The sequence below is a fragment of the Cynocephalus volans genome, chromosome 5 (assembly GCF_027409185.1).
Source record: "Cynocephalus volans isolate mCynVol1 chromosome 5, mCynVol1.pri, whole genome shotgun sequence".
Classification (NCBI taxonomy): domain Eukaryota; kingdom Metazoa; phylum Chordata; class Mammalia; order Dermoptera; family Cynocephalidae; genus Cynocephalus; species Cynocephalus volans.
In genome coordinates this window covers 118,056,284-118,068,337 of record NC_084464.1, presented here as the reverse complement: position 1 = coordinate 118,068,337, position 12,054 = coordinate 118,056,284, and positions in this window count along the sequence as shown.

Genomic DNA, 12,054 nt, shown 5'->3' with positions numbered 1-12,054 from the left:
CTCTCTCTCTCTCTCTCTCTCTCTCTCTCTCTCTCTCTCTCTCTCTATACCATGCTTTCCCCCTCTCCCACCCCACCACTTTAAAATATGGGGATTGTACATGATAAATATCTAAAACTAAATGTATGTTTAAATGACATAAATGACCACTGAAATTTCACATTGTTGGTCTTTAGAAGACTACTGTGAAATTGTCCATTCCCCACCTACCCAGCTCTCTCTTCAAAAGGACATTGAGATAGGCATAAAGGACCAAATAGTGTCACTAGAGTAACTGCAGCATCAATGGATAGACTTTAAGCCTGTTCCACAGAAAACCAGGAGTAGAATCTGGAAGAAGCAGCTGTCTGATATCAGAAGGGATATCAGGATGTCATGTATTTTAGGCAGATGCCTCCAGAAGAATGCTTGCCTCCAATCTATCCCAAAGCTTCTTTTCAGGATTTTTCCATCTTCTGTTCAGTTGTCTCCTTCTCCTGTATAGTACACTCACCCCTCCAGGAATCCAAGATATTCATGTCTAAGGGCCTCCCTCTTAAATCAGCACCAAACTAGCTCCCTTGAAAATGTTTCACAAGTTGGAGGATGCTCCTACCTGTCTACACCTCCCTCTCCTTTCTCTCCCAGCCCAACCACCGAATCTCCTTCAGCCCAATGTTTTCATCACCCAGCCCTGAAGGCAGCTTAATCTGATATTCTCAGTGATGTTGCGTTAAACTTGATGAGGTCTTCATCACCCAGCCCTGAAGGCGGCTTAATCTGATATTCTCAGTGATGTTGCATTAAAATTGATGAGGTCTTCAGGATGAGGTTCACTCTACATCCCTTGTTTTTCTCAGCCCAGAGGGAAGAGACTCTCTTAGATTTGAATTTATGCTAGAAAAGGTGACATATGTAACTAAGAGAATGGCTTGTTTGTATTCAAGATGTGCTTTATCCTGAAGATTGTGAGAATCTAGAAAGTGCTGTTTATTAGAATTATGAGAGCCACACATATAATTCTAAATTTTCTAATAGCCACATTAAATAAGTAAAAATAAACAGGTGACATTGATTTTAATATTAATACTAATTATCCAAAATATTATTTCAACATTATCAATATGAAAGTTATTGAGACATTTTACATTCTTTTTTATGCTAAGTCTTTCAACTCCAGTGTGTACTTTATACTTTAACACATCTCAGTTCATGGTAAATTTTCAAAGGTTGAAGTGAAATGTAGTCCTGCCAAAACAATAAAGTTGTGTTTAGTGGTGTGTAGTACCTTCAGTTTTTAAATTTAAATTAATTGAAAGTACACTAAATTTAAAATTCATTCACACTAGTCACATTTTAAGTATTCAATAGTCACATGTGTTTAGTAGCTACTGTAAAGAACAGCACAGGTCTTGAATTTTTAGTCAAAGGTCCATTGGGTCTTCTTGACCTTTGACCTAAAGAATAAATGGAAAGACTTAGGATAATGGAGGAGAGAAGAAACAGATAGAAAAGAAAAAAGGGTAAAGAAAACCAGGAGAGACTGCCAGAGATTCATGAGATGTTTTCTCTCTGCCACCTGAGTGGCAACCCATAGAAACAATAAAGAAAGGTTGCACATCGTCCCCTGAACTCCAAGTGTATTACCATGGTTTGAGTGTCCCCTCCAAAACTCATATTGAAATTTAATTGCCATTTGTATCAGCCATTTCTGTTGCTTATAACAACATACACGAAACAGGGTAATTTATAAGAAAACGAAATTTATTGCTTACAGTTTCAGAGGATGGGAAGTCTACAGTGCAGGTAACACATCTTGATGGTAGCAATGGTGATGGCAGGGTATCACATTGCAGAAATGGTGGATCAGAGAGAGTGGGAGAGAGACCAACCTCTTCGTTCACTCTCCTTTTAAAGCCCTCAGAACCACGCCCCTGACCACCAGTATTAATCCATTCACTATGGCATGGTCCTACAATCTAATCACCTCTTCAAGGCCCCATCTTTCAATTACAGTAATAGGATTTCCCACCCTCAACAATTACAGCAGGGATCAAGTTTTGGGGTGGACATTCAACTCAAGACACCATCGTAACAGTATTAAAAGGCAGAGTCTTCAAGAGGTAATTAGGTCATGCTGGCTCTTCCCTCATAAATGGATTAATGCCATTATAATGGGAGTGGGTTCTTGATAAAAAGGACGAATTTGACCCAATTTCCTCTCTCTGTCTCATGCACTTGCCTTCATCTTTCAACTTCTGCCATGGGATGACCCTTGCCAGATGCTGGCACCATGCTCTTGGACTTCCCCACCTCCAGAACCAGAAGCCAAGTAAACTTTTGTTCTTTATAAATGACCCAGTCCGTGGTATTCTGTTATAGCAGCAGAAAACAGACAAAGACATGTTTTCCTTGTCATTGCAAAGTTGAGTCTTTTTGTTAAAGGGCCTGAGAAAGTTGCACAGGGTTATCTAATATTTTAATTTCACAAAATCCTTCACTCTAAACCCCAAATCATGATCAAAACAGAGATTTTTTATCATCCTGGCAAAGTCAAAGGGAAAAAAATGTTTGGAGCAGAGAGGTAGTTCAATGCTATTCAAAGCACACCACCAGACTGTTGTTTACTGAGGAGTAAACACCAAGCTGTTTACTGAAGAGGCCTGTCTTGGTTGGCTATTCAATATTACAGTTGCCAGGAATCAGAAATACTTCCTTCAGTGTCCTGTACATTTATTTATTGTCTTCTCAAATCCCTCAGTTTTATCCATTAGCTGTTAGCAGCCTGGATCTCTTTAGCAGTTGGAATGGACTATTGTGAATAAGTAAAAAGTTCCCTCTTCTCCCTGTTTATGAAAGACCAAAGCAGAAATTTGGAAAATCAAATGCTTGCAGTGAGAGGATGATATTAAAGCTTTTGTACCCGAAGAAACTACTTTTACAAAGATCTGTTACTACTTTAACAAAGATCTGCTAAAGACACAGTAAATGTTGAAATATATGTTAAGGATCTCTCCAGTTGGGACTGTAGACTCTGAGTGGTCATTATATTTCAGCTTCTTCCACCAGCTAATTAATATCTTCTCAGTAACATTGAAGGAGATCATGATGGTGGCATCCTCCCAGCCCTGGAAACATGGTTTGACAAGACTCAGTATCCCTCTTCTTAAAAAAAAGAGAGCCAAATTTCATTTACTGCACTTAGTCTTACATTCTTTGAAAACTCTGTCTAGTTGCTGCACACCTCATCCTGGTACACCTTCCAGAACTTTTGCTGGACATGACCAATGGCCAACCAATAGTGTCTATGACAAGCAGTCAACAGACAGAAGAAGGATACATCAGGTATAATGCACCAGTCTGTAGTCTGAGAAGAAAATACGCAGTTCTTATTCAATCAGCAAGTGTCACCTTAAATTTGAAAATAAGGCACAGCCACAACAATTATTAGCAAAATTTCATTTTTCAAGTGTTTCATTAAAGAGGAAAAGCTAAACAAAACAAATCAAAAGTTGGAAATCCTTCACTAAAAATGGTTAAGAAATAGGGTAATTTCCTGCAGTAATTCCTTATTCTCCCTTAAACTCAGACTCTGTCTTTCCCAATTAAGCCTTTCTTTGCTTTTTTCTTCCTGTTTCATCTTCCATTTTTTCTTAGCAGCCTTGTTGCCACTACCTACTCTTGTCTTTTCTTCCAAGAAATTTTCCTGCAACTCTTTACTTCCTCCTTTCTTCCCTCTTCCATTTCCTTTCTCTCAATTATGCTTCATGTAATGAACATTTGTTGGCTTTCTATATCTTTCCCCCTCCTAATAAAATGTCATTTTTCTGTTTAAGTGCCCACCATTTAATTAGGAAATCCATCTACTTCAGGAAAAGTCAGCCCTATTCACAGTTCCATTGCTATCACCTAAGCATAGTGGCTCATTCCCAGTTTAAAACCACTCCCTTGTCAGCCAGATCTAAGCCAATCCACACATGGTAATCCCCAGATTAATCATTGATTCCGGCGTGGTCTGGTCACTGTAATTTTTATTCTGTAGTTATGGAAAAAGTCTCTCTCTCTCTCTCTCTCTCTCTCCCCCCCCCCAATATGGCTGTGGTTGCTGCTGACGTAGGGAGTAGGACAAGGATAAAATGATCTAAAGAGAAGAAAAGCCTGCCTTATCTCTTGAATTTCAGTTATATGAGCCAATAAATTTACTATATTTTTTAAGAGATAGAGTTGGATTTCTGTTACTTCCAATCAGCAGGATTCAAAATAATGCATTTTCCAAATCTCCCATTCCTATTAATAATAGTGCCACAAAGTTCATTGCATGATAAATATGTGATAGGTCAGATAATCTGCAACATATTGAAAAATACTAAAGAGAATAAACAAGGTTTTTTATTATGGCATTTTTCACATGATTGAATGCTCAACAAAATAAAACTTGAATTTACATAGTTTTCCTCCTCACGGAGAAGAAAAGATTACGGGAGGGAGAGAATAGAAACCTATATCATAGTGTGCATCTACTCAACACACAAGGTCCAGAAAAGGGAGATTTCACAGGGAGAAAACATAGTTTTAAATCAGTGGTAGCTCTTAAAAAAAAAACAGAACAAAACCCCATACATTTCAGGTCTTTGCTTCAACTACTTTCACCGTAAACCTAAATCACATCAGGAGTCACTTGAGGATTCCAAAGTCGGAACAATCCTCTGATTTCAGAACGTGCCCAGTGGCATAAATCTTTCAAGCCAGTAGACTGTATTTCAGTGACTTGCTATTTCCGTGTGGTGTATGAATCACCTAGATTCCGATGACTTAGAAGAGGAAGTGCTTATTCCCAATGGTCTGTATATACCAAGCAGTAGAAGAACTTGGAAATACTGGTTTCTTGGATTTGGACTCAATTAACATTTTTGTCAGGTGCCACGCATATGTGGTATGTTGTTTCATTTTCACAACAATCTATAAGGCATTTAATTTGTACGAGAGAGAGAGAGAGAAGGGGTTGGCTATGAAACTGCAAAGGAACTAAATCTGCCAATGGTTTAAGCACATTAAGATGCAGAGCTGATGAGTAAGGGGAGTTGGCGATGGCTCCCAAGAGTAGAGCTTGGGGGACTAAGAGAATGGAAGAATGACAGGAGGAGGAGCCAGCTTAGACAAGAAGCTAATAAGCTTTGGTTATTTTGTGTTTGAGGTGTTTTTGAAATACTCCAACAATACCAGGAGCTCAGAAGAGAGGTCTGAACTGAAGATGGACTTTAAAGTCATCCATGTAAGGATACAAGTAAGAGCGATGGATGTGGACGGCCACACTCAGGGAGTGTATGGACTTGAGAAAATAGAATGGGCAAAGATAGAATCTTTAGAACTGCCACCATTCAAGAGGCAGCAAGGAAAGAAGAGCACAAAAAAGGCCAAACTTTCAATCAGAGATGTAGACGGGAGAAACTGGGAACACTAAAGCCAAGAGTCAAGGAGAATAGAGATGTCAGAGGTGTTAGACACCACAGAAAAGCTAAGAAAGTTGGGCCAGAAAAGGAATTTTAGAGTTGGTAAAGATAAGGTCTTTGGCTCAGAGCAATTTGAAGGCAGTAGTGGAGGTGAAGCCTCACTGCAGTGGGAGGTGAGATGCTGTGTGGAGAGGATTCTTTTAAGGAACTTGACTGTAGATGGGAAGAGACATAGAATACTAAGTTCAAAATTGGGCTGTTTGTTCTTTTATTTTTATATTTTAAGAATGCAGTCATCTGAAAATATAGGAGAGAGAGAATAACGAGAATAACCGATGAAGTGAGGCTGTAAGGAGGTAGAAGAGGGCAGGATCTAGATCACAGAAGAGAGGTTTGACTGTGAGCTGCAGAAAGACTACCCCTTCCCCTGGAAAGGCATGATGAAGTTGAGAGTGGGCATAGAAGGGGATGGGATTAGAAGTTTTAGGGGGAGACCTTGATCTAGCTCATGACCTTTGGCCTCAATCTCCCCTGTGAAGTGAGATTCAGGGTCTTTGTGGAGATGGAGATGGGCAGAGACTGGATGGGGATACTTTCTGCTGCAGAACACTGCCCATACTCTCAGCACTGACACACCAGAAGTAGAAGATAACTCAGCCTTCAGACTAAATGATTACACACATGCCTGTGGAGAAAATACACACGGCCTTTACTTCCCTTTACTTCTCCGTGATGGGACCAACACGCGAGGGATAATATCCTGACTGGATGCTCTTACCTGAGACTTTCCATGGATCATAAGCACAATTTCCTCTGTCTTCAAAGGAGATAGGGTGATATGGTTGTGTGTTACTTTAGGGAGCTCTTCCAAGCAATAAGCATATTTGTGGCTACAAAATTTCCCCAGGCCCTCCTTCATTCTGAAAGTGCTCATTATACGCACATAGAAATGACTACTGAAGAAAGCCACAGAAAGCCACATAACTGGGACTACCAAGTCTTGTATGGTGATTGTCCCAAAGACATCCAAAAAAATGTGAAAAGCTGACAAATGCCACTATTTAAAAAAATACCCCAGGAAAAGCAGCACAAAAGCTAGTGGCAGCAAGTAAAATGGCCCAGAAACAATTTTTACTGCTGCAGGGATGCTTAAAACCTGACAAAAAGAAAATTTTCACCCCCACTGTCCGTAGTCCCCCCCAAAACCATAAACTTTGACTGTCTTGTGGCTGCCTAAGACATTTCAGACAGTTTGAAAGTACTCCAGGTCAAAACAATGTACTTTTTCAATCCCTAGACAAGTGAAAGATTGCCCTTTTAAGCTTTTCTGAACACCTGCTGGGTGGAGTCCCTTATGAAAATGTCAAATCAAAATGAATGAACGGAGAAAAGAAGTCCCAAAACTGGTTGCTCGAGTGTAGACAACTCAAGGGGCAATTCTTTACCAAGAATGCAACTTCTCCAGACCCAGCAGTTCATTAAGATGTTTCTATGCATGGACTTGGCCAGCTGTCTCCTGGCAAAGATTTGTCTTCTAGAATCTAAAGTTAAGCATAATTGAACATAGCTGAACTAAGTGTTGGTGATATTTCTGGTAGCTACATTTAAGAGGCAGAAACATTTGTGGCAAGTTTTTCTTGGAGACAAGAAGATAGACCATGCACCCGTTAGGATGGCTACCGGCATAAAAACAGGAAATAACAAGTATTGGTGAGGATGTGGATAAATTGAACGCTTATGAACTGTTAGTGGGAATGTAAAATGGTGCAACCGCTGTGGTAAACAATATGGTGGTTCCTCAAAAAAATAAAAATAGAGTTACCATATAATCCAGCAATTTCACTTCTGTTTATATACTCCCCAAAACTGAATGCAGTCTTAAAGAGATACTTACACACCTATGTTCATAGCAGCATTGTCTACAATAGCCAAAATGTGAAGGCAACCCAAGTGTCCATGAACAGATGAATGGATAAACCAAATGTGTATACAATGGACTATTATTCAGCCGTAAAAAGGAGGAAATTATGCTGCATGCTGCAGCATGGATGAATTTAGAGGACGTTATGCTATGTGAAATCAGACAGTCATGAAAAGACAAGTACTGTATGACTTCACTTATATGCAGTACCTAGACGTATTCAGATCCATAGAGACAGAAAGTAGAATGGCAACTGCTAGAGGTTAGGGCAGTGAGGAATGGGAAGTTATTACTGTTTCATGACTACAGAGTTTCAGTTTTGCAAGATGAAAAGAGTGCTGAAGATGAACAGTGGTGATGGTTTCCCAACAATGTGAATGTACTTAATACTAGTGAAATGTACACTTAAAAATGGTTAAGATGGTAAATTTCATGTTACATATATTTTACAACAATTAAAGTTTTTTTAAATAACGAATCAAAAGTTTACAATAAAGGATTGATTACACAAACAAAAAAAGACATTTAAGGGGCATTTTAATTTCACAGCATATGGACTTTATTTGAATCCCAATTCACGGTTTATAACTGTATAAGGCAAGTGGGAACTTAAATACTTACGGGATAGTCAATGATGTTAAGGAATCCTTGTTATTTCTTAGATGTGATGATGGTATTGTTTTGTGTGTGTGTCCTTTCTTTAGAGATACACACATATATTTACAGATGAAATGATATGATATTTGGAATGTGCCTCAAAATAATCTGGAAATGAAGGGAAGTGAGGGAACATCAATGAAATCAGCATTGGGTTGATAACTGTTGAAACTGACTAATGGGTACATGAAGCTTCATATTATTTTTTCTACTTTGTTTATTCTTGAAAATTCTGCTAATAAACCTTTTTCTTAAATTTTAACAATTGTTAAATCTGTGTCTATGGAGGCTCGTTATACTATTCTATTTTTCTCTATGTTAGTATAATAATCATTACCTAAAGTAAAAACAAAAATCTTTCACCAGAATGATTCATCCATATCTGATGGTGTCATTAGTTCTTTTTTTTTTTTTTTTTTTATTTTGTCGATATACATTGTAGCTGATTATTGCTCCCCATCACCAAAACCTCCCTCCCTTCTCCCTCCCCCTTTCCCCCCCAACAATGTCCTTTCTGTTTGCTTGTCGTATCAACTTCAAATAATTGTGGTTGTTATATCTTCTTCCCCCCCCCCCGGTTTTTGTGTGTGTGTGTGTGTGTGTGTGTGTGCGTGCGTGTGTGTGTGTGTGTGTGTGTGTGTGTGTGTGTGAATTTATACATTAATTTTTAGCTCCCACCAATAAGTGAGAACATGTGGTATTTCTCTTTCTGTGCCTGACTTGTTTCACTTAATATAATTCTCTCAAGGTCCATCCATGTTGTTGCAAATGGCAGTATTTCATTCGTTTTGATAGCTGAGTAGTATTCCATTGTGTAGACGTACCACATTTTCCGTATCCATTCATCCGATGATGGGCATTTGGGCTGGTTCCAACTCTTGGCTATTGTAAAGAGTGCTGCGATAAACATTGGGGAACAGGTATACCTTCGACTTGATGATTTCCATTCCTCTGGGTATATTCCCAACAGTGGGATAGCTGGGTCGTATGGTAGATCTATCTGCAATTGTTTCAGGAACCTCCATACCATTTTCCATAGAGGCTGCACCATTTTGCAGTCCCACCAACAATGTATGAGAGTTCCTTTTTCTCCGCAGCCTCGCCAGCATTTATCACTCAGAGTCTTTTGGATTTTAGCCATCCTAACTGGGGTTAGATGGTATCTCAGTGTGGTTTTGATTTGCATTTCCCGGATGCCGAGTGATGTTGAGCATTTTTTCAGATGTCTGTTGGCCATTTGTATATCTTCCTTAGAGAAATGCCTACTGCTTAGCTCTTTTGCCCATTTTTTAATTGGGTTGCTTGTTTTCTTCTTGTAAAGTTGTTTGAGTTCCTTATATATTCTGGATATTAATCCTTTGTCAGATGTATATTTTGCAAAAATTTTCTCCCACTCTGTTGGTTCTCTTTTAACTCTGTTAATTGTTTCTTTTGCTGTGCAGAAGCTTTTTAGTTTGATATAATCCCATTTGTTTATTTTTCCTTTGGTTGCCCGTGCTTTTGGGGTCGTATTCATGAAGTCTGTGCCCAGTCCTATTTCCTGAAGTGTTTCTCCTATGTTTTCTTTAAGAAGTTTTATTGTTTCAGGGTGTATATTTAAATCCTTAATCCATTTTGAGTTGATTTTAATATACGGTGAGAGGTATGGATCTAGTTTCATTCTCCTGCATATGGATATCCAGTTATCCCAGCACCATTTGCTGAAGAGGCAGTCCCTTCCCCAGTGAATAGGCTTGGTGCCTTTGTCAATGATCAGATGGCAGTAAGTGTGTGGGTTGATTTCTGGATTCTCTATTCTATTCCATTGGTCAGTGTGTCTGTTTTTATGCCAGTACCATACTGTTTTGGTTATTATAGCTTTGTAGTATAGCTTAAAGTCAGGTAGTGTTATGCCTCCAGCTTTATTTTTTTTGCTCAGCATTGCTTTGGCTATGCGTGGTCTTTTATTGTTCCATATAAATGTCTGAATAGTTTTTTCCATTTCTGAGAAAAATGTCTTTGGAATTTTGATGGGGATTGCATTGAACTTGTATATCACTTTGGGTAGTATGGACATTTTCACTATGTTGATTCTTCCAATCCAAGAGCATGGAATATCTTTCCATCTTCTTGTATCCTCTCTAATTTCTCTCAGCAGTGGTTTGTAGTTCTCATTATAGAGATTTTTCACCTCCTTGGTTAACTCAATTCCTAAGTATTTTAATTTTTTGGTGGCTATTGTAAATGGGCAGGCTTTCTTGATTTCTCCTTCTGCATGTTCACTATTGGAGAAAAGAAATGCTACTGATTTTTGTGTGTTGATTTTGTATCCTGCTACTGTGCTGAAATCATTTATCAATTCCAACAGTTTTTTTGTAGAGGTTTTAGGCTGTTCGATATATAGGATCATGTCATCTGCAAACAGGGACAGTTTGACTTCATCTTTTCCAATCTGGATGCCCTTTATTTCCTTCTCTTCTCTGATTGCTCTGGCTAGTACTTCCAACACTATGTTGAATAGGAGTGGTGAGAGTGGGCATCCTTGTCTAGTTCCTGTTCTTAAAGGAAAAGCTTTCATCTTTTCCCCATTCAGGATGATATTGGCAGTGGGTTTGGCATATATGGCTTTAATTATGTTGAGATATTTTCCCTGTATACCTAACTTATAGAGGGTCTTTGTCATGAATGAGTGCTGAACTTTATCAAATGCTTTTTCAGCATCTATAGAGATGATCATATGGTCCTTGTGTTTGAGTTTATTAATATGGTGTATCACATTTATTGATTTGCGTATGTTGAACCAACCTTGCATCCCTGGGATGAATCCCACTTGATCGTGATGAATAATTTTTCGTATGTGTTGCTGTATTCTGTTTGCTAGTATTTTAGTGAGGATTTTTGCATCTATATTCATCAAGGATATCGGCCTGTAGTTTTCTTTTTTGGTTATATCTTTACCTGGTTTTGGTATCAGGATGATGTTTGCTTCATAGAATGAGTTTGGGAGATTTGCGTCCGTTTCAATCTTTTGGATTAGTTTGTAAAGAATCAGTGTCAATTCCTCTTTGAATGTTTGGTAAAATTCTGCTGTGAATCCATCTGGTCCTGGGCTTTTCTTTGTTGGGAGCCTTCTGATAACAGCTTCAATCTCCTTTATTGTTATTGGTCTGTTCAAATTTTCTACGTCTTCACGGTTCAGTTTTGGGAGCTTGTGTGTGTCCAAAAATTTATCCATTTCCTCCAGATTTTCAAATTTGTTGGTGTATAGTTGTTTATAGTAGTCTCGAATGATTCCTTGTATTTCAGATGAATCCGTTGTAATATCACCTTTTTCATTTCTAATTTTTGTTATTTGAGTCTTCTCTCTTCTTTTTTTTGTTAGCCATGCTAATGGTTTGTCAATTTTATTTATCTTTTCAAAAAACCAACTTTTTGATTCGTTGATCTTTTGAATTGTTTTTTGGTTTTCAATTTCATTCAGTTCTGCTCTGATCTTAATGATTTCTTTCCGTCTGCTAACTTTAGGATTGGATTGTTCTTGTTTTTCTAGATCTTTAAGGTGAAGTGTTAGGTTGTTCACTTGCCATCTTTCCATTCTTCTGAAGTGAGCATTTAATGCAATAAATTTTCCCCTCAATACTGCTTTTGCAGTATCCCACAGGTTTTGGTATGATGTATCATTGTTTTCATTAGTTTCAATAAACTTTTTGATTTCCTGCTTGATTTCTTCTTGGACCCATATGTCATTAAGTAGAATGCTGTTTAATTTCCATGTGTTTGTATAGTTTCCAGAGTTTTGTTTGTTATTAATTTCTAGTTTTAATCCATTGTGGTCTGAGAAGATACATGGGATAATTCCAATTTTTTTGAATTTATTGAGACTTGATTTGTGACCTAATATGTGATCTATCCTAGAGAATGATCCATGTGCTGATGAGAAGAATGAATATTCTGAGGTTGTTGGGTGGAATGTTCTGTAGATATCTGCCAATTCCAATTGGTCTAGAGTCTTGTTTAGATCTTGTGTTTCTCTACTGATTCTTTGCCTAGATGATCTGTCTAATATTG